The sequence below is a fragment of the Rhinoraja longicauda genome, chromosome 27 (genome assembly GCF_053455715.1).
Source record: "Rhinoraja longicauda isolate Sanriku21f chromosome 27, sRhiLon1.1, whole genome shotgun sequence".
In the NCBI taxonomy this organism is placed as follows: domain Eukaryota; kingdom Metazoa; phylum Chordata; class Chondrichthyes; order Rajiformes; family Arhynchobatidae; genus Rhinoraja; species Rhinoraja longicauda.
The window spans coordinates 6,861,345-6,888,773 of record NC_135979.1 but is presented as its reverse complement, the minus strand read 5'-3'; the positions used below and the strand labels follow the sequence as shown (position 1 = coordinate 6,888,773).

Below are 27,429 nucleotides of genomic sequence, written 5' to 3'. Positions count from 1 at the left end.
GGCCGAGCACTTTAACTCCCCCTCCCATTCCCAGTCTGACCTCTCTGTCATGGGCCTCCTCCAGTGCCATAGTGAGGCCCGCCGGAAATTGGAGGAGCAGCACCTCATATTTCGCCTGGGCAGTTTGCAGCCCGGTGGTATGAACGTCGACTTCTCCAACTTCAGATAACTCCTCTGTCCCTCCCTTCCCCTCCTCCTTCCCAGATCTCCCTCTATCTTCCTGTCTCCACCTATATCCATCCTTTGTCCCGCCCCCCTGACATCAGTCTGAAGAAGGGTCTCGACCTGAAACGTCACCCATTCCTTCTCTCCCGAGATGCTGCCTGACCTGCTGAGTTACTCCAGCATTTTGTGAATAAATCGATTTGTCCCAGCATCTGCAGTTATTTTCTTATATTACAATTTTACCAAGCCAATTAGCCTGCCAACCTGTACGTCTCTGGAGTGTGGGAAGAAACCGGAGCAGCCGGAGAAAACCCACTCAGATCATGGGGAGAACGTACAAACCGTACAGACAGCGCCGTAGTCAGGAACGAGCCCGGGTCTCTGGCGCTGAGAGGCAGCAACCGTGCACCTGAATCGTAACTCTGTGGATTTTCTCACTTTCCTTAGAATGTCAACTTTGTTTATGAACCTGTGTAGGAAAGAGTCTGAAGAAGGGTCTCGACCCGAAACGCCACCCATTCCTTCTCTCCAGAGATGCTGCCTGACCTGCTGAGTTACTCCAGCATTTTGTGAATAAATACCTTAGAAAGTAAACCTGATTAATATCTCCCAAAGTATATTTCAATTTCCTCTCATTTCAGAACCTTGTTACAGTCAAGTTATTTGTGCTCACTGCAGGCTGTGGTTGTTACAGATATGGATGAATCTTCAGACTGAAGAAGGGTCTCGACCCAAAACGTCGCCCATTCCTTTTCTCCCAAGATGCTGCCTGACCTGCTGAGTTACTCCAGCATTTTGTGAATAAATACCTTCGATTTGTACCAGCATCTGCAGTTATTTTCTTATAGGTTTACTTTCTAGGTCATATTGAACAGTGACAACATCAAAGAGCTTTTACTTTCTGCACACACCACCACACTCAGCAACATGTCTTCCCCTCTGTTATCAGCTTGTTTAGTTTAGTTTAGTTTAGTTTAGAGATACAGCAGGCACTTATGGAAACAGGCCCTTCAGCCCACTGGGTCCACACATCCACTAATTACCTGTTCACACTAGTTCTATGATCAAGGACAGATTGATCACAGCTGTTGTCAGGCAACTAAACCATCCCACCAACAACCAGAGAACAGTGCTCAGCCTCTATCTACCTCATTGTAGACCCTCCCACTACCTTTGGTCAGACTTTAACTTGCGCTAAATGTTATTCAGGTTATTCCCTTTGTCACATGTGGACGGTTCGATTGTAATCATGTATAGTCCTTCCGATCACTGCTTAGCACGCAACAAAAGTTTTTCACTGTACCTCGGTACACGTGACAATAAACTAAGCTCAAACTCAAACTCCCTAAACACTGGGGGCAATTTACAGAGGCCAAATATTTTTGGGATATGAGAGGAAACCCACGCAGTCACAGGGAGAACGTGCAAACTCCACACAGACAACACCCGAGTGTAATCTTCACGGTTTAGTTCAGGGCGGCACGGTGGCGCAGCGGTAGAGTTGCTGCCTTACAGCGAATGCAGCGCCGGAGACTCAGGTTCGATACTGACTACGGGCGCCGTCTGTACGGAGTTTCCACGTTCTCCGCGTGGGTTTTCTCCGAGATCTTCGGTTTCCTCCCACACTCCAAAGACGTACAGTATGTAGGTTCATTGGCTGGGCAAATGTAAAAATTGTCCCTAGTGTGTGTAGGATAGTGGTAGTGTGCGGGGATCGCTGGGCGGTGCGGACCCGGTGGGCTGAAGGGCCTGTTTCTGCGCTGTATCTCTAAAAATCTAAAAAAAATTGTTTTTAAATCACACAGGCAGCAGCCAAGGTCAGGATCGAACCCGGGTCTCTGCGGCTGTGAGGCAGCAGCTCGACCCGCTGCGCCACTGTGCCGACCGGTTCTCTGAATGGCCGTTCCAAAAGCTAGAGTGCAGTCTGATTCTCCACGACCTTATTGCAGATATTGTACTTTGTCTCTGAAACTGCTGCACTGCAATGTTGGGAACACATCCAGGAATCTGTATCTTTCCCTTTACTCTACCTATCGTACTTGAGTTTGGCCTGATTGTATTAATGTATAGCATTATTTGATTTTGATCGGATAGCGTGCAAAGCAAAGCTTTTCACTGTACACATGACAAAATGAACTTAAACCTGGGATGATATTTGGCCCACTAGATACATATCAGTTCCCATTCCCCTCCTCGTGATTTCCCCATAACCCTACGGCTTACCTCCCACATCCCTCTGATTATTTCACCACTTACCCTCAATAAATGGCCATTTACAGTGGCAAGTGGTAATTTACAGAAGTCAGTTGAAAAAGGGTCCCGACCCAAAACGTCACCCATCCGTTTTCTGCAGAGATGCTGCCTGACCCACCGAGTCACCCTTAGCATTTTGTGTCTTTCTTTGGTGTAAACCAGCATCTGCAGTTCCTTCCGCAGGAAAAAAAACTGCAGATGCTGGACAAAATCAAAGGTAGACACAAAATGCTGGAGTAACTCAGCGGGTTAGGCAGAGAAGGAATGGGTGACGTTTCGGGTCGAGACCCTTCTTCAGACTGATGTCAGGGGAGGGGGCGGGACAAAGGTAGAATGTAGTCGGAGACAGGAAGACCTGTGGGAGAACTGGGAAGGGGGAGGGGATAGAGAGGGAAAGCAGGGACTATCTGAAGTTAAGACTATCTGCAGTTTCTCCCTACACATCCATGGAGAACGTGGATAGGCGTCCTTTCGGGTTGCGACCCTTCTTCAGAGAAGTCAGAAGTCTGAGAAACAGAGGAGTCGAGTCTGATGAAGGGTCTCGACCTGAAACGTTGCCTATCCATATTCTGCCATTTTATCTTCGGGATGGGAAACAATCAGAACACTCAAAGGTATAATCATACAATCACAGGGAGAACATGCAAACTCCACGTAGATGGCACCGGAAGTCAGGATTGAACCTGGGTTGCTGGAGTTGAGGCGATTGTGTTAACTCATGCCACTATCAGCTGCAGAGGTCTAAAAAAATTCACAACCGGTCAGGCTGACCCTTTGCAGGAGGATTTTATCAGCTCCAACTTCTGCCTTGTTTTCACCCTCACTCCAGAAATGGAATAGATCCCTGTGACAATGGGTAACAACAAAAATCCCCCAAATTCACTGGTTGCATCAACAATCCTATTATTACAAACTGATCTCCCAAATCCAATACTCCTCGAATAGACACAAATTGCATCTGCAGCTCCCACCAACACATCCAATATTCCTCGGTTACATCAATAATCATATACATCGTACCGGCCACACAATGTTTCCCAGTTATAATGACATTCCTAACATCACCAATGCACCAAAGGTCTTGCCTTCAACAGCCCTGGCACAACTCCAGTTAGTATAATTGTACTAACTTAATTACATAACTGTGTTCACGTTAATATGTGGACTAGTGAGCATCTGTATACCAAAGGACAATTCAAGAGTAAAACACCAGCTGCACAAAGGCAAAAAACTACCAGACAAGGCCCGAACAAAGACCGTAGTTCCAAGTAGACACTAGTTCCAAATGAGGAGCACAACAACAGATCAAGGAGTGGCCTCCAAGACTGACATCCCACAACAGCAACCAGAGACAAAAAATATACATTGCTTAAACACCAAATCACAACATATTTACCTTGTGGTTTATCCGGTTATTGGCACAGATGAATTCCCTTTTTCCTTGCATGCGTTCCTTAACATTAACTCAGATTTCCCGATTTATCTGCAAATACAAAAAATATATATAAAATAAGTGTTTCAAAGTTCTCAACACTGGGATACAATACCTAGTTTTATTTCTAGTTCTGCTCCAAATACTTTACATTAGGCTTTGGAGATACAGTACGGAAACAGGCCCTTCAGCCCACCGCGCCCGTACTGACCAGCGATCACCCCACTAACACAGTAAGAAAATAACTGCAGATGCTGGTACAAATCGAAGGTATTTATTCACAAAATGCTGGAGTAACTCAGCAGGTCAGGCAGCATCTCAGGAGAGAAGGAATGGGTGACGTTTCGGGTCGAGACCCTTCTTCAGCCTGATGTCGGGGGGGGGGGGGCGGGACAAAGGAAGGATATAGGTGGAGACAGGAAGATAGAGGGAGAACTGGGAAGGGGGAAGGGAAGAGAGGGACAGAGGAACTATCTAAAGTTGGAGAAGTCAATGTTCATACCGCTGGGCTGCAAGCTGCCCAAGCGAAATATGAGGTGCTGTTCCTCCAATTTCCGGTGGGCCTCAGTATGGCACTGGAGGAGGCCCATGACAGAAAGGTCAGACTGGGAGTGGGAGGGGGAGTTGAAGTGCTCAGCCACCGGGAGATCAGGTTGGTTAAGGCGGACTGAGCGAAGGTATCGAGCGAAACGATCGCCGAGCCTGCGTTTGGTTTCGCCGATGTAATGAAGTTGACGTTTAGCACTAACACTAACCTACACACTCGGGACAAGTTACAATATTTTTCCTACAGCAAAGTAACTTACAAAGCTGTCGGTCTTTGGAGTGTGGAAGGAAACCAGAAACCCCGGAGAAAACCTACGCGGTCCCAGGGAGAACGTGCAAACCACGTACGAACAACACCCATAGTCAGGATCGAAGCTGGACCTCTGGCGCTGTGGAGCAGCAACTTTACTGCTGCGCCACTGTGCTGCCACTGAATAGCTGATATATACTGAAAAACTATACTGTTCCCACCAACACATCCAATATTCCTCAGTTACATCAATAATCATATACATAGTACCGGCCACACAATGTTTCCCAGTTATAATGATGTTCCTAACATCGCCAATGCACCAGAGGTCTTGCCTTCAACGGCCCTGGCACAACTCCAGTTAGTATAATTGTACTAACTTAATTATATAACTGTGTTCACGTTAATATGTGGATTAGTGAGCATCTGTATACCACAGGACAATTCAAGAATAAAAAACACCAGCTGCACAAAGGCAAAAAACTACCAGACAAGGCCCGAACAAAGACCGTAGTTCCAAGTAGACACTAGTTCCAAACGAGGAGCACAACAACAGATCAAGGAGTGGCCACAACATCTGTAAGAACCGACCCCTTTCAGAACGAGGATGGACACAAAATGCTGCAGTAACTCAGCGGGGCAGATCGTCGACCCCTATTAGAAGTTCCTTTCTTCCACTATTTCAATACATTTGTTACAAATCTCACCAGAGTAAATTTCACCTTGTGAATGCTCACATAATTGCAGCTCAAATTTCCTCTCTCCATTGCCTTGGAATTTCTACAGGTCTCCCCATACTGTGGGCTGAGAGAGTGACCAGGATCTGAAGCCAAGAATCATCTCCTTCCAGGCCTTGCCTCACACTGCACTGCGCCAACCCCGGGCATCAGTCAGGGCGGCACGGTGGCGCAGCGGTAGAGTTGCCGCCTCACAGCGCCAGAGACCCGGTTCGATCCTGACTACGAGTGCCGTCTGTGACGGAGTTGTACGTTCTCCATCTGCTGGGGTGGTGAATCTGCGGAATTCTTTGCCACAGACTGTGGAGGCCAAGTCAGTGGATATTTTTAAGGAGAGGTAGATAGATTCTTGATTAGTACGGGTGTCAGGGGTTATGGGGAGAAGGCAGGAGAATGGGGTTAAGAGGGAAAGATAGAACAGGCATGATTGAATGGCGAAGTAGACTTGATTGGTGGAATGGCCTAATTCTGCTCCTATGCGTTATGAACTTATGAGGCAGATGAGAACTTATCAGCGCTCAGTAACTCATCAAATGATCCATTGTGTGTAAGACAATAACTGCAGATGCTGGTACAAATCTAGCGGTGGTACGCACACCCCCATCCATATTAAAGGACGGAGGTGGAGCGTGTTTCCAGTTTCAGGTTCTTGGGTGTCAACATTTCTGATGACCTCCTTGGACCCACAATACCTCAACACTGATCAAGAAGGCTCACCAGCGTCTCTTCTTCCTGAGGAGACTAAAGAAGGTCCATCTGTCTCCTCAGATTCTGGTGAACTTCTACCGCTGCACTATCGAGAGCATCCCTTACTTAACTGTATCACAGTATGGTTATGGCAACTGCTCTGTCTCCGACCGGAAAGCACTGCAGAGGGTGGTGAAAACTGCCCAACGCATCACCGGTTCCTCTCTCCCCTCCATTGAGTCTATCCAGAGTAGGCGATGTCTGCCAAGGGCGCGCCTGCATCGTCAAGGGACAGCTCTCACCCCAACCACAGATTGTTTACCCTCCTCCCATCTGGAGGTGTTACAGGTCTCTCCGTTCCCGGACCTGCAGGTTCAGGAACAGCTTCTCTCCTGCGGTCGTTACCTTACTTAACTCTGCGCTTCGATGATTGCTGCCATCCCCCCCCCCCACCCCCCCCCCCCCTCATCGGGCACTCCTCCCATCAGTGACTGATCTCGCTCACCGAATTCCCACTACCGCTACTGTGCATATATGTATATATTATATGGTTTACTATTCCATCGCATGTACTCTGGTTAAGATGCTAACTGCATTTCGTTGTCTCTGTACTTGTACACTGCGCAATGACAATAAAGTTTGTATTGTATTGTATTGTATTGTATTGTAAATCGAAGGTATTTATTCACAAAATGCCGGAGTCACTCAGCAGGTCAGGCAGCATCTCTGGAGAGAAGGAATGGGTGACGTTTCGGGTTGAGACCCTTCTTTGGCAATCCATGGTACCAGATGCTCGACAATGCCTCCCAATATTCCAAGCTTTCACACGGTTCAAAAGACAGCTTATCGACACCACAACAATGACCGTCTTCGAAACATCGTCTGATAGAGGTGGTGGGTGGGGTTAGTAACAAATACAAACCCTTGTTCTATATTTTTTTCGGCCTCTCTCCTTTCTCAGTTAGGATACTGGTTCCGGGCTTCACGGAAGAAAGGGAAAGAGAGAGGGAGGGAGAGAGGGAGGGAGAGAGGGAGAGAGAGAGGGGGAGAGAGAGAGAGAGAGAGAGAGAGGAGAGAGAGAGAGAGAGAGAGAGAGAGAGAGAGAGAGAGAGAGAGAGGGAGGGAGGGAGAGAGAGAGAGAGAGAGAGAGAGAGAGAGAGAGAGAGAGAGAGAGAGAGAGAGAGAGAGAGAGAGAGAGAGAGAGAGAGAGAGAGAGAGAGAGAGAGAGAGAGAGAGAGAGAGAGAGAGAGAGAGAGAGAGAGAGAGAGGATGAGAGAGAGAGAGAGAGAGAGAGAGAGAGAGAGGAGAGAGAGAGAGAGAGAGAGAGAATAGAAAATTTGTGCATTCGGCCGACAATCTGCCTCGAGCGGAAGTGAGAAACCAAGAATGGCAGTTCACGACGCCCATTCACCTCCCCGCCCCTGCGGCCCACGCAAGGCAGAATCTGTGGGCGGCAATCTAAATTTAGACACCCAGTGCAATATTTAGCCTTTATCAGAATGACAAAGAAAACCCCAGGATGTGGTTAGGTGTAGGAAGTGGACGTATTCATGCTGACGTCACGGTGCCGCCAAGAAGCACACGTGTGTGTGTGTGTGGTAACGACCTCGATTCTTTTAAGACTGGAGGATACTTGACACCAATAGAGTCTTGTTAGATCGAGTTTGTGGGTCAATAGGTGCTTGGTACAAATGTTATCAGGCTACCCTCTCTAGGCATTGCCCCAGCCATCAGGAAGAAGATATAGGAGCCCGAAAACCGTGAGGTCCAGGTTCAGGTGTAGCTTCTTCCCTACGGCCATCAGCCTTATTAAACACTGCAACCTCTAAATGAGCGCTGAACCATATAGACTTGGGGAACATTGGCTTTTGTCTTTTTTCACTATGTTTGTTTGTTTGTTTAATGTGTGTGTACATAGATGATAGACACAATAGCTGGAGTAACTCAGCGGAACAGGCAGCATCTCTGGAGAGATGGAATACGTGATGTTTTGGGTCGAGACCATTCTTCAGACTGTGGATATATATATATATATATATATATATATATATATATATATATATATACACACACACACACCCACACACAAATGTCTATATATGTGTGTGTGTGTATACAAATTTGAGGAAGGATATTCTTGCTTTTGAGGGCGTGGCAGCGCAGGTTTACTAGGTTAATTCCCGGAATGGCGGGACTGTCGTATGTTGAAAGACTGGAGCGACTAGGCTTGTATACACTGGAATTTAGAAGGATGAGAGGGGATCTTATCGAAACGTATAAGATTATTAAGGCGTTGGACACATTAGAGGCAGGAAGCATGTTCCCAATGTTGGAGGAGTCCAGAACCAGGGGCCACAGTTTAAGAATAAGGGGTAGGCCATTTAGAACGGAGATGAGGAAAAACATTTTCAGTCAGAGAGTTGTGAATCTGTGGAATTCTCTGCCTCAGAAGGCAGTGGAGGCCAATTCTCTGAATGCATTCAAGAGAGAGCTAGGAAGAGCTCTTAAGGATAGCAAAGTCAGGGGGTATGGGAGAAGGCAGGAACAGGGTACTGATTCAGAATGATCAGCCATGATCACATTGAATGGCGGTGCTGGCTCGAAGGGCCGAATGACCTACTCCTGCACCTATTGTCTATTGTCTATTACAAGTCAGTCTATAGCTCAGCGGTATTAATGTTGATTTCTCTAATTTCAAGTAACCCCTACATTACCCCCCCCCCCACCCACCCCCCCCCCCCCCCCCCCCAAAGTCCTGTCAGTTCCATCGTTCACATCTATATATCGCTTCATTATCTCCTCTTCCCCAGCCAACAGTGGGCCGTTATTCCACCCTTTTCTTGGTCATCTTTGTTCGGCCATTTTCTTCCCTCCAGTTTCAGTCCGAAGATGGGTCCCGACCCGGAACCTCATCCATCTATTGCTCCAGAGATGCTGTCTGACCAACTGAGTTACTCCAGCATTTTGTGTACATCTTCTGACACACACCATTTACTTCCAGCTTTCCTTCTTGAGTTTAGTTTAGTTTAGAGATACGGCTCTTCGGCCCACCGAGTCCACACCGACCCAGCGATCCCCGCACATTAACACTACCTTACACACACACACAAAGGGCATTTTTTACATTTCTACCTAGCTAGTTACCCTACAAACCTGCACATCTTTAGAGTGTGGGAGGAAACATAGAAACATAGAAAATAGGTGCAGGAGTAGGCCATTCGGCCCTTCGAGCCTGCACCGCCATTCAATATGATCATGGCTGATCATCCAACTCAGTATCCCGTACCTGCCTTCTCTCCATACCCCCTGATCCCTTTAGCCACAAGGGCCACATCTAACTCCCTCTTAAATATAGCCAATGAACTGGCCTCAACTACCTTCTGTGGCAGAGAATTCCACAGATTCACCACTCTGTGTGAAAAAAAAACGTTCTCATCTCGGTCCTAAAAGACTTCCCCCTTATCGAAGATCTCGGAGAAAGCCCACGCGGAAGAACGTACGAACTACATACGGACAACACCCGTAGTCGGGTTCGAACCCAAGTCTCTGGCGCTGCAAGTGCTGTGAGGCAGCAACTCTACCGCTGCGGCCCCGTGAAGTCCTAAATTATCCCCTGCATTTCCACCACTTCAGGGAATTTGGCTTCATTTTCCACAGCATATGATAGATAATTTTCTCCTCATTATCAATGGATGGAAAATCTAATCATTTTTGCATTTTCATTCGCAATCTTTCTCCGTGCCAACCTGAGAGATCATTTTCCGTGTGCCTTTTTTTGTGTCTGATTTGGGCTTCAATAGACTTATTTTTGATGGAAAATAACCTCTGTGTCATCCTTGCAGTAACTGCCTACTCTCAACAGAAACTAAGTTGATCAAGAGGCATGTTAACTGTGACTGAACTCGCACACGCAGTGCCCAACGACCTGAAATTAAAGAATCAAAATCTGAACTCTGCATCAATGAATCATCATTATTTTTCCCGTGGGTGATTGCAACGCTTCAAGAACTTCCGGAAGACTTACTAAAACGCATGAGCTGAATGCCACTTCAACCAGCTTCAGTCTACTCCTCAAACAAGACAAAAAACAGATTTGTCGGTCTTCTGGGACCTTGCTGTGTCAAAATCACGGCTCCATTGGAACATTTATCAGGGGCGTCACAGTGGTGCAGCCGGTAGAGCTGCTGCCTCACGGAGTCAGAGGCCCCCGGTTCGATCCAGACCTCGGGTGCTGTCTGTGTGGAGTTTGCACCTCCTCCCCGTGACTGCGTGGGTTTCCTCCGGGTGCACTGGTTTCCTCCCGCACCCCAACCACGTGCTGGGTTGTAGGCTCATTTGGCCTCTGTAAATTGCCCAGAGTTTGTAGGGAGTGGGTGTGGACGTAGAATAACAAAGAACAGGTGACCGATGGTCGGCATAGACTTGGTGGGCTGAAGGGCCTGTTTCCACGCTGTACCAACAAAATACTTTAGACTTTCAAGGTACAGCGCGGAAACAGGCCCATCGGCCCGCCAAGTCCATGCCGACCAGCGATCACCCAGTACACTTGCACTATCCTACACACGAGGGACAATTTAGATTATTTTTTAACAAGCCCAATTAACCTGCAAACCTGTACATCCTTGGAGTGTGGGAGGAAACTGGAGCACCCAGAGAAAACCCACGCAGTCACAGGGAGAGCGTACAAACTCCGTACAGACAGCACCTACAGTCAGGATCCAGCCTAGGTATCGGGCACTGGAAGACATCAACTCTACCGCTGCGCCACCGTGCCACCCCAAATACTTAAATATGTTTAAAAATAGTTTCGTTTTGAATTATGAGGTTTGGCTGCACAAACCAGACTTGTACCTAGGATTAACAGATCATCTAAATGAGCTAAATTTGCTTGAGTAAATTTTAGAGATTGGGTGTTTTGCGAGAATTTATAACCCAGGATGGGAGGGAGGGCAAATGAACAGGCATTTGCAGGTGCCAGTGGGATATCAGGAACCACTGCTGCACGTAAAGAGTGGTGGAAACATGGTGTCATGTTCGGCACAGACATTGTGGGCCAAAGGGCCTCATTAGTGCGGTACTGTTCTACGGTGGCGCAGCGGTAGAGTTGCTGCCTTACAGCGAATGCAGCGCCGGAGACTCGGGTTCGATCCTGACTACGGGCGCCGTCTGTACGGAGTTTGTACGTTCTCCCCGTGACCTGCGTGGGTTTTCTCCGAGATCTTCGGTTTCCTCCCACACTCCAAAGACGTACAGGTATGTAGGTTAATTGGCTGGGCAAATGTAAAAAATGTCCCTAGTGGGTGTAGGATAATGTTAGTGTGCGGGGATCGCTGGGCAGAGCGGACCTGGTGGGCCGAAGGGCCTGTTTCTGCGCTGTATCTCTAAATCTAAAAATAATCTAAAATGTTTTATGATCTCCCAAATGGTAAACATCTTTGAAGGTGGTCAATGGGGAACTAAACAGACAGGGCGGCAGATCCAGGTTCGATCCTGATTACAAGTGCTGTCTGTATGGAGTTTATACGTTCTCCCCGTGACCTGCGTGGGTTTTCTCCGGGTGATCCGGTTTCCTCCCACACACCAAAGACGCAGAGGTATGTAGGCTAATTGGCTTGTGCAAGTGGTAAATGGTCCCGAGTGGTGAATCTGTGGAATTCTTTGCCACAGAAGGCTGTGGAGGCCAAGTCAGTGGATATTCTTATAGACAATAGGTGCAGGAGGAGGCCATTCGGCCCTTCGAGCCAGCACCGCCATTCAATGTGATCATGGCTGATCATTCTGAATCAGTACCCCGTTCCTACCTTCTCCCCATGCCCCCTGACTCCGCTATCCTTAAGAGCTCTATCTAGCTCTCTCTTGAATGCATTCAGAGAATTTACCTCCACTGCCTTCTGAGGCAGAGAATTCCACAGATTCACAACTCTCTGACTGAAAAAGTTTTTCCTCATCTCAGTTCTAAATGGCCTACCCCTTATTCTTAAACTGTGGCCCCTTGTTCTGGACTCCCCCAACATTGGGAACATGTTTCCTGCCTCTAACGTGTCCAACCCCTTAATAATCTTCTTAAGGCGGAGATATAGATTCTTGATTAGTGCAGGTGTCAGGGGTTATGGGGAGAAGCCAGGAGAATGGGGTTAGGAGAGATAGATCAGCCATGATTGAATGACGGAGTAGACTTGATGGGCCGAATGGCCCAATTCTACTCCTATCCCTTATGACCTTGTGACTTGATATTCACAATTGCGAAGATCTGGGCATAAAATCCCGACTGCCGCTCAAAAGCAGTGCTGAGTGAGGGCTGTACTGGTTTAGAGATGCAGCGTGGAAACAGGCCCTTCAGCCCACCGAGTCCGTGCCGACCAGCGATCCCCCGCACACTAGCACTGTGCGACACACTCGGAACAATGCACAATTTACAGAGGCCAATTAATCTACCAACCCGCAGGTCTTTGGTAGGTGGGAGGAAACCGGAACACCTAGAGTAAACACAAGCGGACACAGAGAGAACATGCAAACTCCTCACAGACAGACTGCACCCGAGGTCAGGATCAAACCCGGGTCTCTGGCGATTGTTGTGACATTGCAAGGACTACTTTGTTGTATCACAAGGACTACTTTGTTTGCCTGTGTAGTAATGTGTATATAAGAGAATGAGGTGATTTGGTGGTCACTCTGGTTCCAGGTAGCTATGGAATAAAACGCCTGGATTTAAGCTCCAGCTTTCTAACCTTTTAAACACGTGTACTTGTGGTCCGTCCAGAGTCATAACAAAGGTATAACAGATACCGGACCACGAAGTACAACAGCGATGTGAGGCAGCAACTCTACCGCTGCGCCACTGTGCATGTTCATAGGTTCTAGGAGCAGAATTAAGCCATTCGGCCCATCAAGTCTATTCCGCCATTCAATCATGGCTGATCAATCTTTCCCTCTCAACCCCATTCTCCTGCCTTTTCCCCGCCCTTACTGATCAAGAATCTATCAATCAGCGGTTTAAAAACGCCCGTTGACTTGGCCTCCACAGCCGCCTGTGGCAATGAGTTCCAGAGATCCACCACCCTCTGGCTAAAGAAATTCCTCCTCATCTCCATTCTGAAGGTACGTCCTTTTATTCTGAGGCTGTGCCCTCTGGTTCTGGACTCTCCAATTACCGGAAACATCTTTCCCACGTCTACTCTATCTAGGCCTTTTCTTTAACAAATCCATATTGCCTCTTCTCCATCCTGGTATTCTTTACAATGTGTGCTATAATTACGTTTCAGATCCCAGCATTCTCCTCTCCTCCTGGAGTCAAACTAGCAAGTTGCCAATTCTACATCTTCTCTCTCCCTTCTTTCTAAAGACGTTGAAGAGCATTTGCTTCCCTCTCATCCATGGGAACATCTTCAGAATCCATAGAACCCATGGTTTAAATTCCACCAGGCAATATTTCTCCCTGATCAGCTTTGTCGTGGACTATTTGACATTTTAATTTCACGAACAGAAAGACTTCTTGGAAGAAGACAGCTGAATGAACATTTTTCCCCTGCTGAAGTGCCCTCCCAATGCACACCAGATTGCCTTTTAGTCTCGCTCAGTCTCATTCATTCTGTGACACACACATTAACAGATGGCAGCTTCCAATGCCAGTTTACAGGAAGGCATCAGATCATAAATTCAGTGAAGGTTAAACCATACCTGCAGCAATGGAATGTCATTAAACCCGGGAAAATTAGTTTTATTTTCATGAGATATGTTTATCTGGTTTCTTGAGTAAAGAAAATGGCTGAATATTGGTTGGATTCTTTAGACTTTAGAAACACAGCATGGAAACAGGCCCTTCGGCCGACCGAGTCCGTGCCGAACAGCGATCACCCTATACACTAACACTATCCTACTCACTAGCAACAATTTACTTTTTTTTTACCAAAGCCAATTAACCTACAAACCTGTACGTCTGTGGAATGTGGGAGGAAACCAGAGCGCCCGGAGAAAACCCACGTGATCACAGGGAACATGTACAAACTCCATACAGACAGCACCCGTAGTCAGGATCCAACCCAGGAGAACGTACAAACTCTGTACAGACCGCACCCATGGTCAGGATGGAACCCGTGTCTCTGGCGCTGTGAGGCAGCAACTCTACCGCTGCGCCACCGTGCCGCCCAATTCACAGCAGATCAACAAATGACATGGAAAGAAGAATAGTGTAAGAAAATAACTGCAGATGCTGGTACAAATCGAAGGTATTTATTCACGAAAAGCTGGAGTAACTCAGCAGGTCAGGCAGCATCTCAGGAGAGAAGGAATGGGTGACGTTTCGGGTCGAGACCCTGATTGTTCAGAATGGTTTCTCTTCCCTATCTGCTTCGGTCATGTGTGAAAGAGGCAGTCAAATGCAGAAGCATTAACATCTGCACCCTCCGGCAGACAGACAGACACACTCTCCTAATGAGTTAAACCTCACAAGATTAGCATTGGCTTCAATCCTCTGCCCTCAAGACAGAAGAAAATTGCAATTTGCAGCTACAAAACGTTGCAGCATACACACAACACAAAGGCATCTTATTGACCTTCTGAGCATTTTCCAGCAATTTGGTTCAATGCAGTGACACATTACTACCTTCTTCCCAACAGCTATCAGGGTCTTGAACACGACACAACACTACCCTCAGCTGTGAACTATGTCTCATCTTTGATTTGTACTGGCAACTCCAGGTTTTATTTGCACCAGCATTAGAGTTATTAATTTAGTTTAATTTTTTGTTGTTTAATGTGTACTTTCTGTGTGCATTGTGTTTACAAGCCTGTTGTGCTGCTGCAAGTAAGAATCACATTGTTCCATTGGTGGTACATGCGGCAATTAAACCCTCTTATGTCTTGACTCAATCCAAATGTTATTTTTGTGTGCAGCATTCACATACAACCTACCTAATCGTTTCTCAAGTGTCGGAAGGAACTGCAGTTGCTGTGCGGCACGGTGGCACAGCGGTAGAGTTGCTGCCTTACAGCGCTTACAGTGGCAGAGACCCGGGTTCGATCCCGACTACGGGTCTTGTCTGTACGGAGTTTGTATGATCTCCGCATGACCTGCGTGGGTTTTCTCCGAGATCTTCGGTTTCCTCCCACACTCCAAAGGCGTACGGGTTTGTAGGTTAATTGGTTTGGTATAAATGTAAAATTGTCCCTAGTGTGTGTAGGACAGTGTTAATGTGCGGGGATCGCTGGACGGTGCGGAATCGGTGGGCCGAAGGGCCTGTTTCCTCGCTGTATCTTTAAATCTAAACATGGAAGGAATGGGTGGCGTTTCAGGTCGAGACCCTTCTTCGGGGTCTGAAGAAGGAACTCGACCTGAAACACCACACATTCCTTCTATCCAGAGATGCTGCCTGTCCTGCTGAATTACTCCGGTATTTTGTGTCTAGAGTTGTCTCTGGCCAGTGCGAGTCCCAGCACACCACTTGCTCAGCAGCTATTGCAGTGACTGACGTGTGTGTGCGTGCGTGCGTGCGTGTGTTCACATTTCATTAACAGTCCCTCTCTATTTGCTCTCGGCAACAGCGCCGGCAATGGTCTGCAACGTCACTCCTTTCTCCGGGCACCTCAGCCGCTTCGTATGGCAGGCGGCACATTATTGATTTCCCTGACCGATCTCTCTCGGCATCAGTTCAGGAGATGTGGCACCATTGTGACAGGTTCGAGGCCTCTTGCCAGCCTGCTGCTCCTTTTGTAATCACCTCAACCAACCCGACCGTCTGTCAAGACAACCTGCCACGAGCACAAACAGCGCATTACACAATCAAACAGCAAGACAGCAGAACCATGAGGAATCCGACACAGAAGTCGGACATGTGTAAAGCACATCACAATGTCCCAGACTGCTTATCACTGGGCTTGGCTCGCGTTTTATGTCTGCAGATGGCAGGTGTGAGCCCAGTCAGGTTTAGTTTAGTTTAGTTTAGTGAGGGGTAAGGGAATTGAGGACCAGAGGACAGAGGTGCAAGGTGAAGGGGAAAAGATTTAATAAGAATCCGAGGGGTCACTGTTTCACACAGAGGGTGGTGGGTGTATGGGACAAGCTGCCAGAGGAGGTAGTTGAGGCTGGGACTATCCCATCGTTTAAGAAACAGTTGGACAGGTGCATGGATAGGACAGGTTTAGATTTTAGATTTAGAGATACAGCGTGGAAACAGGCCCTTCGGCCCACCGAGTCCGCGCCGCCCAGCGATCCCCGCACATTAACACTATCCTACACACACTAGGGACAATTTTTACATTTACCCAGTCAATTAACCTACATACCTGTAAGTCTTTGGAGTTTGGAGGGTTATGGACCAAGCGCAGACAAGTGGGACTAGGGTAGCTGGGACATTGTTGGCCGGTGTGGGCGAGGTGGGCCGAAGGGCCTGTTTCCACACTGTATCACTCTATGCCGGACATTACACTTACAGTTTAGAGGTACAGTTACAGTTTAGATTATTGTCACGTGTACCGAGCGAGGTACAGTGAAAAGCTTTTGCTGCGTGCTAACCAGTCAGCGGAAAGACTAAGTGATTACAATCGAGCCATTCACAGTGTATAGATAAGGAAATAACGTTTAGTGCAAGGTTAAGCCAGCAAAGACCGATCAAAGATAGGCCGAGGATCACCAAAGAGGTGGATGGTAGTTCAGCATTGCTCTCTGGTTGTGGTCGGATGGTTCAGTTGCCTGAAAACAGCTGGGAAGAAACTGTCCCTGAATCTGGAGGTGTGCGTTTTCACACTTCTATACCTTTTGCCTGATGGGAGAGTGGCGAGGAGGGTTATCCCATACACCAGGGACATTTTACAGAAACCCAATTAACCTACAAACCTGAGATAGACACAAAGTAACTGGAGTAACTCAGCGGGTCAGGCAGCATCTCTGGGGACAATGGGTAGATGACATTTCGAGCCGGGACACTCGTGGGAGAGTCTCTTACCAGAGGGCAGCCTCAGAATAAAAGAAGATACCTTTCGAAAGAAGATGAGGAGGAATTTCTTTAACCAGAGGGTAGTGAACCTGTGGAATTCATTGTCACAGACAGAAGTGAGGGCCTCGTTTGGGTATTTTTAAAGCGGAGATTGACAGGTTCTTGATTAGTAAGGGTGTCAAAGGTTACGGGGAGAAAGCAGGAGAATGGGGTTGAGAGGGAGAGATGATCAGCCGTGATTGAATGGAGGAATGGGCACGATGGGCCGAATGGCCTAATTCTGCTCCTATGTGTTATGGTCTTATGACCATCTGACGTCTAATGCCATAGCAAAGCAAAAATACCCCTGACCAAATCAACATGAAACCCCCTTTCCAGACACAATGGAAGATTGTTTGGCCACTCACTGTGGCCGAGTGCTTTTATGTTCAAATAAACAGTTCGAAAATGTTCTTCACGGAGACGTTTTACTTGTAGTTCATTCTCAGGATATTGGCATCACAGCAAGAACTGCATTTATTGCCAACTCACGTTACTCCTGAACCAAGTGACCTGACAAGGCAATTAGCAGTCAACCACATTTCTGCAGCTGTTACTGAGCTAACAGTGTTTCTCCATGGCAATAAGAAAGCTGCTGGTCACTATCATTGATGCTTGCTTCTTTCCAGATGTTTAGCTTAGTTTAAAGTTTAGAGATACAATATTGAAACAGGCCCTTCAGCTCACCGAGTTCACGTTGACCATCGATTGCCCGTTCACACTAGTTCTACGTTATCTCACTTTATCATCTGCCTCACGCACACACAAGACAGCACGGTGGCGCAGAGGTAGAGTTGCTGCCTTCCAGCCCCAGAGTGCCGGGTTCGATCCTGACTACGGGTGCTGTTTGCATGGAGTTTGTACGTTCTCCCCGTGACCTGTGTGGGGTTTCTCCGACATCTTTGGTTTCCTCCCACACTCCAAAGACGTACAGGTTCGTAGGTTAATTGGCTTGGTATAAATGTAAATTGTCCCGAGTGTGTAAGATAGCTCGTGCGGGGATCGCTGGTCGGCGTGGAATTAGTGGGCCAAAGGGCCCGTTTCCACTTTGTATCTCCAAAACTAAAACTAAAACAGAAGGGGCAATTTTACAGAGGCCAATTAACTTGCAAACCTTCGCACGCTGGTAGATCTGCTGCCAGGTGCGATCCTGACTACAGGTGCTGTCCGTACGGAGTTTGTACGTTCTCCCTGTCACCCTGTGGGTGTTTACCGGGTGCTCCGATCACCTCCCACATTCCAAAGATGCACAGGTTTGTAGGCTAATTAGCTTTGGTAAAATTGTAAATTGTCCCGAGTGTAGAATGGTGTCAGCACGGACTCAGTGGGCCGAAGGGCCTGTTTCCACGCTCCATCACTGAACTAAACTAGCTGATCTATCTCTAAAGTCCATAAAGTCTAAAGGGGTAAATCAGGAAAAGTCAGAAAGATTAGCAGAGAGCAATAAACTGAACTCAGACTTATGGTAGAATCCAGTCATAGTTGTGGGTTGCTACACTATCCAGCAGCACAAAATCACCTAGAAGGCTGTAATTTAGTCGCATAATGCAGTCAGTGTCAAATATGCATCAATGTTACATCCAATTCCTAAACCTCAAGTGTTCATTCCACACTTTATCCCCCTCTAATTATCTCCTCTTAAAACTACTACCGGTTTGCTGAAGCACTGATATATGATGAAAGAATGGATCGACTGGGCTTATATTCACTGGAATTTAGAAGGATGAGAGGGGATCTTACAGAAACATATATTGTAAAGTTGTTAAGGGATTGGACAGGCGAGATGCAGGAAAACTGTTCCCGATGTTGGGGGAGTCCAGAACCAGGGGTCACAGTTTAAGAATAAGGGGTAGTAGGCCAATTAGGACTGAGATGAGGAAAAACCTTTTTCACCCAGGGAGTTGTGAATCTGTGGAATTCTCTGCCACAGAAGGCAGTGGAGGCCATTCACTGGACGTTTTCAAGAGAGAGTTAGATTTAGCTCATTGCTAACGGAATCAAGGGAATATGGGGAGAAAGCAGGAATGGGGTACTGATTTTGGATGATCAACCATGATCTTATTAACCATGATTTTCAATGTTTCTATGTTTCTCTGCTGACAGCTATATTCAGTCAAATCCGTCAGTTCACAGATCCCATGGGATTCTCCTCCATCAATGTCATAGAGAACTACAGCATGGGAAAAGGCCCTTCGGCCCATCAAGTTCATGCTGGCCATCAACCGCCGATTTACTTTAATCCTCCATGAATCCCATTCTTCTTCCATTCTCTTCAATGGTTTCAGACCAGCTTCACCCGAGACCACAAGAAATGACAGGACATTGTGGGCGCAGCCCAGACCATCACACAAACCAATTTCCCTTCAATTGACTCCATTTACACTTCACGCTGCCACGGCAAGGCCACCAGCATAATCAAGGATGAGTCTCACCCTGGTCACTCCCTCTTCTCCCCTCTCCCATTGGGCAAGAGGTACAGAAGTGTGAAAACGCACACCTCCAGATTCAGGGACAGTTTCTTCCCGGCTGTTATCAGACACCCGAACCATTCTACCAAAAACTAGAGAGCGCTCCTGACCTATTATCTACCTGATTGGAGACCCTCGGACTATTTACAATAGGACCTTACTGGACTTCATCTTGCACTAAGCTTTATTCCCTTCATCATCTATTTGTACACTGTGAATGGCTCGGTCGTAACCATGTATGGCCTTTCTAGTGACTGAACAGCACACAACAAAAGCTTTTCACCTAACCTCGGTGCACGTGACAATAAACAAAACTATACCTGCAGCCAAATACCACCTTCCATTCACAGGCAATGGGCAATTTATAATGGCTAATTAACTCACCATCCCCTCTCATCTGTGGGTGGACACAAGGTGCTGGAGTAACTCAGCGGGTCAGGCAACATCTCTGGAGAAAAGGAATGGGTGAACACTTCGGGTCGGGACCCTTCTTCAGACCCAACCCAGTCCGACAGCAGAACTAACTTGCAGCTCATATGGCACCAGCATAAATGGGACAGGGACATAGAAACATAGAAAATAGGTGCAGGTGTAGGATATTCGGCCCCTCAGGCCAGCATCGCCATTCAATATGATCATGGCTGATCATTCAAAATCAATATCCCGTTCCTGCTTTCTCCCCCACACACCCCTTGATTCCGTCAGCCCTGAGATGTAGGTAAGAGACTGACAAACGGCAGCAATTCAGGATTCAATAGAGCGATGGGCCTTCTGGGAACAATTAAATAACAGTGGTCCTCTGTTTGATGTACAAGAGCATCTAATTGCCTTTCTCAACCCTGCAGACGCATCTCTCATAGTCATTAACCGCAATCTCTAACGTTAGCCCAATGGCAGTGGTCATTGACGTCAGTTATAAAAGCTCTACCGACACTACGTGGCTATTCCCGGCCGTTTAATTAATTTCCTCAGGACTCCAGGGGAGCAATCACCAGAGGGCGCCGGGTTAAAGCAAGGCCTAAAGGGTTTGGCGGGGTGACAGGGAGAGGTTTTTAATTCAGTGCATGGATGGGCTTTGGAAGTCACTGCTCGAGAAGCCAGCGAAGGCAGAGATTCTCACGACATGCAAGAGATATCCGGCAAGCTGTTGAGCCACAAAGGCATGACAGGCTCCTGGCCAAGTGTCGGGAGATGGGGTACTTGCTGGTCAGTATGGACATGGTGGGCTGAAGGGCCTGATTCTGTGCAGTAAGTGCAACAACTCCAAGGCTACACTGCTCACCCATCATTCCTTCTGCAACTAACTCAAGTCAGAGTGGTCTCCTGGATGAGTCTTGATGGCCTAAAATAGGTACAAGGAGAGGGGAGGAGGATCACATGGGGGGGGGGGGATAGCGGGGGAGGGGTAGGTGGGGGGAGGGGGGGGGGGGAGGGAAGAAGAGGGTGCTGCACCAATGCAGGAGAGGATTGGGCCCAATGGGTCCACTTGGCCTAGTTGGTAATAAATGTGGACAATGGAGGCCCAGTGGGTCTGAGCTAACATCAGGCACCCATCTACCTTGATCTCTCACTCTTCTCATTTCATTCTCCCCATCCTCCCAGATTCCAGTTGCTCCCAGATTCTACCACTCACCATACACCAAGGATAACCTATTTTGGCCAATTGACCTACTTGTTTGGGATGTGAGAGGATATATATATCTACAATACCTCATTCATGTGAACTCCTAGGAATATAATCCCAAACTGTCAAGCATCTCTGGAGCACATGGATGGACAATGTTTTGAGTAGGGACCCTTCTTGACCTGATGCGTCACCTATCCATGTGTCCAGAGATGCTGCCTGACCCGTTCAGTTACTCCAGCATTTTGTGTAACACGCAAGATTCCAGCATCTTCATAAGTTATAGGAGCAGAATTAGGCCATTCGGCCCATCAAGTCTACTCCGCCATTCAATGATGGCTGATCTATCTTTCCCTCTCAACCTCATTCTCCTGCCTTCTCCCCACAACCCCTGACACCCGTAAAACACCGGGTGCCGCCAGCAATGGCTGCCTCGCCAACAGTCTGTCCGTCCTTTCCTTCTCTGTGTTTTAACTGTATGTGTTAAATGTATGTTTTTAGTGTTCTTTAGCTTGTTTTATGTGGAGGGGGTGGTTGGGGGAAACATTTTCTAATCTCTTACCTCGACGGAAATGGGATTTTTTTCCGTATCGTATCTCTGTCAGCACTGCGGCCTAACATCGAGGAGTTGGCGGCCTTTGCAGGAGACCGATTTCGAGAGCTCCACCGCGGGTGCCTGCGGACTTACCATCGTGGAGCTCGCCATCGCTTTGCCAGGGATCGACCTCAGTGCTCCAACCGTGGGTGCTTGCGGACTTAACATCACGGAGCCCGTGGTCTCTGGTCAGAGACAGACTTCGGGAACTCCAAGCCGCAGGGGTTTCCACGGTCCTGACAAGGGGGTTTCGATCGCCCCCGACACGGGAGTTTCAATCGCCCCGACGTGGGAGTTTCGATCGCCCCCGACTCGGGAGTTTCAATCGCCCCGACACGGGAGTTCAATCGCCCCGACGTGCAAGTTTCGATCGCCCCGACGTGGGAGTTTTAATCGCCCCGACGCGGGAGTTTCAATCGCCCCGACGTGCAAGTTTCGATCGCCCCCGACGCGGGAGTTTCTATCGCCCCCGACGTGGAAGTTTCAATCGCTCCGACGCGGGAGTTTCAATCACCCCGACGTGGGAGTTTCAATCGCCCCGACGTGCAAGTTTCGACTGCTGGCTGCGGGAGCTTCGATCGCCCCAATGGACCACAGGAGAATAAAGAGAAAGACGATTGGACTTTTCTGTCTTCCACAACAGTGAGGAATGTGGGGAATCCGCTGTGGTGGATGTTTATGTTAACTTTTATGTAGTTGTGTGTCTTGTTGTGACTAGGCTCGTATACAATGGAATTTAGAAGGATGAGAGGGGATCTTATCGAAACATATAAGATTATTAAGGGGTTGGACACGTTAGAGGCAGGAAACATGTTCCAAATGTTGGGGGAGTCCAGAACCAGGGGCCACAGTTTAAGAATAAGGGTTAAGCCATTTAGAACGGAGATGAGGAAAAACTTTTTCAGTTAGAGAGTTGTAAATCTGTGGAATTCTCTGCCTCAGAAGGCAGTGGAGGCCAATTCTCTGAATGCATTCTCGAGAGAGCTCGATAGAGCTCTTAAGGATAGCGGAGTCAGGGGGTATGGGGAGAAGGCAGGAATGGGGTACTGATTGAGAATGATCAGCCATGATCACATTGAATGGTGGTGCTGGCTCGAAGGGCCGAATGGCCTACTCCTGCACCTATTGTCTATTGTCTATTGTTGGTTTTTTTTCCGTATGGCTGTGTGGTAATTCGCATATCACTGTACCTTAATTGGTACATGTGACAATAAAAGACCTTTGAAAACTTTAATCTACAGTTTTTTGCGTCTCTGTCAAGCTTCTATTGGGACTTGGGCAAGAAATATTGAACTTACGGATAATAATATGTTGGCTGCCTGCTGACTACTGGTACGAATTATACCCTTCTCGCTTCCCCTCTGCAAACCTGATAAGAGTGTGTGGTAATGTTTTGCATTTCAGGAAGGCGTTTAAAAATAGCCCGTCGGAAATGGTCTCTGGCTGGGGATTAGCCACAGGTAAAATGAACGCCCACTAGTTATTGAGTATAAACAGGAAACTGGTTCGCAGACAGCGAGTAAAAATAGAACGTACATACTCAGCTTGAAAACTGACAGCGAAACACTGTGGCTTCGATCTTCCGGCTGCACGACTTTTTTTTTCCCCCCATCAACAAAGCCCGATTGAGTGAAAGAGAAGGGACGTTTATAAAGCAACACGTGGCCCAGCGCAGGAAACGCAATGTATTTGGTGTTGCATTAAAAGATAATGTTTGCGATGGAGACTGGTCACCGCCAGCCTCGCTCAAAGTATCGCTCTTCCACGTTAGTGAAAGACCGCCATGGGCTCTTGCATGTGGACGCTCGAGGCCGAGTGTTGGTGGAGGAGAGGGGTCATTGATCACTGGGGAAGTGCAGCCCAGTCGGTTTCCCAGACTGAGAAGGACATCTCCGTGGTGTCTCACAACTCACTAAGGTCCAGTCGGAAGAAGGGCATTCGAGAGAGAGCTAGATAGAGCTCTTAAGGATAGCGGAGTCAGGGGGTATGGGGAGAAGGCAGGAACGGGGTACTGATTGAGAGTGATCAGCCATGATCACATTGAATGGCGGTGCTGGCTCGAAGGGCCGAATGGCCTCCTCCTGCACCTATTGTCTATTGACCTGAAACGTCACCCATTCCTTCTCTCCAGGGACGCTGCCTGTCCCGCTGAGTTACTCCAGCAATTTGTGCCTATTCTCTAGTTCAGTTTAGCTTATTGTCACGCGCGCTGAGGTACGGTGAAAACGCTTTCGTCGACCGCACCACTCTTTCAACAATCCAGTGCGAAGAAGGGTCCCAACCTGAAACGTCATCTGCCTGCTGCCTGGCCCGCTGAGTTTCTCCAGCACAATGTGTGTTGTCTTTGCTCACGATTCTGCAGCAGGCAGATGGCGTTTCAGGTTCGGACCCTTATCCAGACTGGATTATTGAAAGAGTCGTGCAGTCAACAAAAGCTTTTCACCATTCCTCGGTACACCTGGCAATAAACTAAACTGAACTCAGACTGAACTAGAGAACAGACACAAATTGCTGGAGTAACTCAGCGGGCGGGACAGGCAGTGTCTCTGGAGAGAAGGAATGGGTGACGTTTTGGATTGAGACCCTTCTTCGGACTGGATCTTAATGAGCTGTGAGACACCACTGAGATGACCTCGGTGTCTGTGTCTCCATTTTACTGCTCCATAATCTCCGCAAAGTATGTCTACCTCTAATAAATGTGGGAGAGACCAAAAACCAACCCGTATCCATCAGAAATGGTGACCAAAGCCATTGAAACTCTCATTGAATCCCCATTGAAACTAATCAAATAGTGAAAGGCCTGGATAGGATGGATGTCGAGATGATGTTTCCATTAGTGGGAGAGTCTAGGACCAGAGACTATAGCCTTAGAATAAAAGGATGTACCTTTAGAAAGGAGATGAAGAGAAATTTCTTTAGTCAGAGGGGTGAATCTGTGGAATTCATTGCCACAGAAGGCTGTGGAGGCCGCCAATGGGTATTTTAAGGCGAAGATTGATAGATTCTTGATTAGAACAGGTGTCAGGGGTTATGGGGAGAAGGCAGGAGAATGGGGCTGAGAGGGAAAGACAGATAATAGACAATAGACAATAGACAATAGGTGCAGGAGTAGGCCATTCGGCCCTTCGAGCCAGCACCGCCATTCAATGTGATCATGGCTGATCATTCTCAATCAGTACCCCGTTCCTGCTTTCTCCCCATACCCCCTGACTCCGCTATCCTTAAGAGCTCTATCTAGCTCTCTCTTGAATGTATTCAGAGAATTGGCCTCCACTGCCCTCAGATCAGCCATGGTGATTGAATGGTGGAGTAGACTTGATGGGCTGAAAGGCCTAATTCTGCTCCTAGAACTTATGAACATCCTGTATTTAGCTGATCAGATCAATTGTAGACACAAGGAACTGCAGATGCTAGTTTACAAAAAAAAATACACAAAGTGCTCAAGTAACTCAGCAGGTTAAGCATCCCTGGAGAACATGGATAGCTAATGTTTCGGGTCATGACTCTTTAAATTTCTCCATCCATTCCCTCCACAGATGCTGCCTGGCCTGCTGAGTTCCTCCAGCAATTTGTGTCTTTTTTTTAATCAGATCAATTCTTCTCTTTCACTCTTGGACCTTCCTTCTTGCCCTGAGCTGGGTTTTATATCCTTTAGTTTTAGTTTAGAGATGCAGCGTGGAAACAGGCCCTTCGGCCCACCGAATCCGCACCGACCAGCGAGCCCCGCACACTAACACAACCCCACACACTCGGGACAATTTTACAATTATACCAAAGCCAATTAATCTCCAAACCTGCACGTCTTTGGAATGTGGGAGGAAACTGGAGCACCCGGAGGAAACCCACGCAGGTCACGGGAAGAACGTACAAACTCCACACAGACCGCGCCTGTGGTCAGGATCGAACCTGGGTCTCTGGCGCTGTCAGGCCGCAACTCTATCGCTGCACCACTGTGTGTGAGTTGTGTGCACTGTTGCAACTCATGTTAAATAAGTGATATGACCACTTTGATAACTGCTGCATAAGTTCGCCAGGCAAACCACTTGGTAAATACGCAGCACAGTGTGGCACTGAAACATGTGTAAAATTACACTCAATGACAGAGACCATCGAAGTAGCCAATGCTGATATTTATGTTCCGCACAAGCCTCCTCCCACTTTCCTAACTGGCCCTATCAGTGTTTCTCTTCCATGTCTTTCTCCATGTTTACGTTCCCTTAAATAGATCCCAGTTATTTGCCTCAACCATCCCAAGTGAAAGTAGGTTCTAATTTATAACCACTCTCCGGATGAGGAGGTCTCTCCCAGAATTTTCTTCTGGAATTTATTGATGGCCATTAAAAAGGTGCTTGGATTTAGTCTCCCCCACATACAGAAATACCTTTCCATCTAACTGTTTCACATTGAAGATAAACACAAGGTGCTGGAATAACTCAGTGAGACAGGCAGGATCTCTGGGGAAAAGGTACAGGTGACATTTCAGGTCGAGACCCTTCTTCAGACTGGGTCTGTAGAAAGCAGCCTGCAGAAAGGTCTCGTCCTGAAACGTCACCTAATCCTTTTCTCCAGAGACCCTGCCTGACCCGTTGAGTTACTCATAAGTTCATAAGTGATAGGTGCAAAATTAGGCCGTTCGGCCCATCAGGATCGTGCTAATGTACGGGGTGATCGCTGGTCAGTGCAGACTCAGTGAGCTGAAGGGCTTGTTTCAACTCTGCATTCCGAAAGTCTAAAGACGATGACTCTAAAAACCCCTGGTCTCCTCAGACTTTTCTCAATGAAATCACCACTCAGTTCTCATGTCACCTTTGTAAATCTTGCTTGTACTTCCATTGTCACACGTTCGATTGCAGGTGAATGCTGTGTCTGAGTGTTAGTGATAAGTAACGCTGAACCGAGTGCAAGTGATAGTTACAGGTAGTAGTGGTCGTCCAAGTGAAGTTATACGTCACGCTGCCTCGGCAAGGTCATCAGCATAATCAAGGACGAGACACACCCTGGCCATTGCCTATTCTCTCCTCTCCTATCAGGCAAAAGGTAACACACGCGTCCAGATTCAGGGACAGTTTCTTCCCAGCTGATATCAGGCAACTGAATCATCCTACCACAATCAGAGAGCAGTCTTGAACTACGATCGACTTCTTTGGTGACCCTCGGACTATTCCTGATTGGACTTTGCTGCCTTTACCTTGCCCTAAACATTATCCCCTCAGCATGTATCTATACGCTGTGATTGGCTCGCTTGTATTGTCTTTCTGCTGACTGGATAGCACTCAACAAAAGCTTTCCTCGGTACACGTGACAATAAATTAATGCTAAAAAGTGCTTTCAGCACCTTGGGATAATGATCAGCATGCGTCAACCGCAGAACCTTCCTTTGTGAGCCTCGGCCTTGCAGAGCGCACACACAGATATCAGGAGAGACCAGGTGAAGGTCAGTGGTGACTGAATCTATAGCAACATTCAAAAGAGACAGGTACATGGATAGGAAAGGTTCAGAGGGATATGGGGTAAACACAAGCAGGTGGGACTAGTGTAGAAGGGGCAACTTGGTCAGCAAGGGCAGGTTGTGCCGAATGGCCTATTTCCATGCTGTATGACTCTACCCTCATGATCTTTTTCCACCTCTATGAGATCAGTCTTCATCCTCCAGTGCTCCAAAGAATAAAGTCCTAGCCTGCCCATCCGTTTCCGATACCTCG

The 27,429-nt window shown here is 47.6% G+C and overlaps 2 protein-coding genes across 2 annotated transcripts in view; both read right to left on the bottom strand.

The window, feature by feature from the left end:
- LOC144606726 (cAMP-dependent protein kinase inhibitor alpha-like) overlaps positions 1-27,429 on the bottom strand; it is a 692,291-nt gene that overhangs the window by 587,433 nt on the left and 77,429 nt on the right. The window lies entirely within an intron of this gene.
- The window catches only part of hivep3b (HIVEP zinc finger 3b), a 243,634-nt gene that overhangs the window by 190,560 nt on the left and 25,645 nt on the right, over positions 1-27,429 (bottom strand). The window contains exon 2 of the mRNA XM_078422962.1: positions 3,815-3,901. The gene's annotated coding sequence lies outside the window, so the exon portion shown is untranslated. The remainder of the gene's footprint in view (positions 1-3,814; positions 3,902-27,429) is intronic.